The 3,223-nt window shown below is 38.6% G+C and overlaps 1 non-coding gene across 1 annotated transcript; it reads right to left on the bottom strand.

Annotated features, from left to right (window-relative positions):
• Positions 1–1,677: 1,677 nt before the first annotated feature.
• Positions 1,678–1,826, bottom strand: LOC142455805 (small nucleolar RNA SNORA57). Its single transcript, XR_012785931.1, has one exon. It is a non-coding gene; the product is annotated as a small nucleolar RNA SNORA57 (small nucleolar RNA).
• Between the last annotated feature and the right edge of the window lie 1,397 nt (positions 1,827–3,223).

Below are 3,223 nucleotides of genomic sequence, written 5' to 3'. Positions count from 1 at the left end.
ACCATCAACTGGGTGCATGACAAAGTGAATCGGAAAGAGGACAAATGTGGACTTAGTTAGATTAAAATGAAAAAAACTGTTCACTTACTCTCCCTTTTGCCCCATTTTTGGTTTGTTCTGGTGTTCTTACGTACTATGAGCTGGTTCTGCTCCACAGTGACCCTGTGCACAACAGAATGAAGCACTGCCTACTCCTCTGCCATCCTCCCAGTGGTTCCTGTGTTTGAACCCATAGTTGTAGTCAGTGTTGTCAATTCATCTTAAGAAATTTCTGAAAAATCTTTATTCTCCCTTTCCTGATTTTTTTAAAACAGTCATTTTATTGGGGGCTCATGAAACTTATCATAATCCATACCTTCATCTATTGTGTCAAGCACTTTTGTACATTTATTGCCCTCATCATTCTCAAAACATTTTCTTTATACTTGAGCCCTTGATATCAGGTCATCATTTCCCCCTCCCTCCCCATCCCACCTCCCTCATGAACCTTTTATAATTTATACATTTTTATTATTTTGTCATATCTTACACTGTCTGATGTCCCCCTTCACCCACTTTTCTGTTGTCTATCCCACAGGGAGGACGTTATGTGTAGATCCTTATAATCACTTCCCCCTTTCTACCCCACCTTCCCTCCATCCTCTCAGTATCACCACTCTCAGCACTGGTCCTGAAGGGATCATCTATCCTGGATTCCCTGTGTTTCTGGTTCCTATCTGTACCAGTGTACATGCTCTGGTCTAGCCAGACTTGTAAGCTTGTAAGGTAGAATTGGGATCATGCTAGTGGCAGGGGGGGGGTGGGGAGGGGAGAGGAAGCATGAAAGAACTAAAGGAAAGTTGTGTTTCATCATTGCTACACTGCACCCTGACTGGCTCATCTCCTCCCCACGATTCTTCTGTAAGGTGATGTCCAGCTGCCTATAGATGGGCTTTGAGTCCCTAATCCGCACCCCCCGTCATTCACAATGAAATGATTTTTTTCTTCTTTGATGCCTGATACCTGATCCCTTCGACACCTTGGGATCATACAGGCTGGTGTGCTTCTTCGAGAGGGCTTTTTTGCTTCTGAGCTAGATGGCTGCTTGTTTACCTTCAAGACTTTAAGATCCCAGATGCTATATCTTTTGATAGCCAGGCACCATCTTCACCACATTTGCTTATGCACCTATTTTCTTCAGTGATCATGCCGGGAATGTGAGCAGCATGGAATGCTGGTTCAATAGAACAAAATATTTTTGCATTGAGGGAGTACTTGTGTGGAGGTCCAATGTCCATCAGCTACATTAATACTAAACCTATAAATATGTGCACATAGATATATTTCCCCATCATCATATATAATTTTATTTACATATGTACATGCATGTATTTAGCCCTCTATAAATGCCCTTTTCCTCCTAGTTATTTCCTCTATTTCCTTTTACTTTCCTCGTGCCCTGGATATCATGCTCAGCCTTCATTTGGGTTTCAGGAATTGCTCTCGGTTACATTACCTTTGATCAAGCCCTACTAGTCCTCTTACAACCTCCTTGCCACTGGTTTTGGACCACTTGTTCCCTTGTCCTTGGACTGCTTTCCTCTTTTTAAAAGAAAACTGGAACAGTTTTGAAGCTATGAAAACCTGATGCATAGCTTTGAAATTTGTTAAAACTTTTATTATTATTATATTTTTTCCCCTTGTCCCAGCGTTTGAGGATAGAACCAGCAGACGGGTAGCCACTGGCACTGAAGGCATGATGCCGAGGGGACCGGAGTCCTCTCCCTCTGCCTCCGCACATAATGGGAACTGGAACTGCACGCCCAGCCCCCGCCAAGAAAAGGAGGGAGCTTTTATTATTTTTTGCTATCTTTGAAACTAAGGTTTTTCATTGTTTTGTTTTTGCTGCTGTTCTTTTGTTTGTTTTATTCCTTTTATTGTGCTTCTTTGTGTATTCAGTCCTTTGTATAACATCCAGGGTAGGTACATTTATAGACAATAACATGATTAACAGTTTCTTAGGTTTATGGTTGAGGAGGTTGGTGAAAACTAGGGAGCTAATAATACTGAGTACAACAAATAATAAAATGTCCTAAACTTGATTGTGGTAATGATTGCACAACTCTTTAATGCATTTGAACTATTGAACAGTATAACATGTGCATTATGTGTCACAGAAACTGTTTAATTAAAAAAGATTTCTTTACTTGATATTTCCAGTCAAGAATTATATCAAAAACACCAAGTGAGAAAGTACACACCTACATTAATATTTTTCCTGTTGATAAAATTGCAGGTGCTTAAAGAAATTCTCCTCAAATGCCCCAAAGAAAAGAGAAAACTTGTTTAGGTTATGATAGAAATGGTTTAATTTTTAAATAAATCATGCGCTCTGATGCTAATGTAAATAAAGTAAATGTATCACATATTATGCTACCATTAATGATGAAGAATATGTTGGTTACTTCTTACTAATAATCTTTGTTTTATAAATACGGAGACACCTGGCATTTACCATGAATTACTTATGTTGACAAGTTAATCAATGTTAAGCACACTGAAATATATGAGATTCTATGCTAATTGAATTGTAAAGATATCATTCTAAAATGAATGATCTTACCACAACTCCCTTGACTGAATCTGGTTGGACATTCTGGCCGTTCCTTGCTGATGCACTGCTTCACCCATTGTTGAGTGAGCTTCAGAAACTTTACATGCGTGTGACATCAGTGATATGGCGTGTTCTTACATTTTGTTATCTTTCTTTGAGCTGATTACAAATACAGTTCTCTTCCAGTCCATTGGCCAACTAAGTGTCATCCAAATTTCTTGGCATTGATGAGTGAGGGCCTTCCGTGCTCCCATTATTTTAAAACATCACATTTGGTGTTCATTCTGTCAATTCCTGGGGTCTTGCTTTGGTTAAGACTTCTTCATTCAGTACCACTGGTTATTGATCATGTGCTATGTCTTGAAAGTGTTGATTATCGACCGGTCATTTGTAGTACAATGATAGAGTAACTCTGGATTCTTTCCTTCTTCTTTTGATACTTCCTGCATCATTCAATATTTTGCTCATATCATCTCTCAATATTATAACTCAAGGATTAAATTTTTTCTTTAGCTCTTTCAATTTAATATATACGGAGCATGCTTTGTTTTATTTCCTAACTCTAGGTCTTTGCACATTTCCTTATGATACTTTATTTTGTTTTTGCAAGATGTCCTTTGAAATTTTCTA

This window comes from Tenrec ecaudatus, chromosome 8 (assembly GCF_050624435.1).
Source record: "Tenrec ecaudatus isolate mTenEca1 chromosome 8, mTenEca1.hap1, whole genome shotgun sequence".
NCBI lineage: Eukaryota > Metazoa > Chordata > Mammalia > Afrosoricida > Tenrecidae > Tenrec > Tenrec ecaudatus.
Note: the sequence above shows the minus strand (reverse complement) of the source record. Positions and strands in the feature narration are given on the sequence as shown.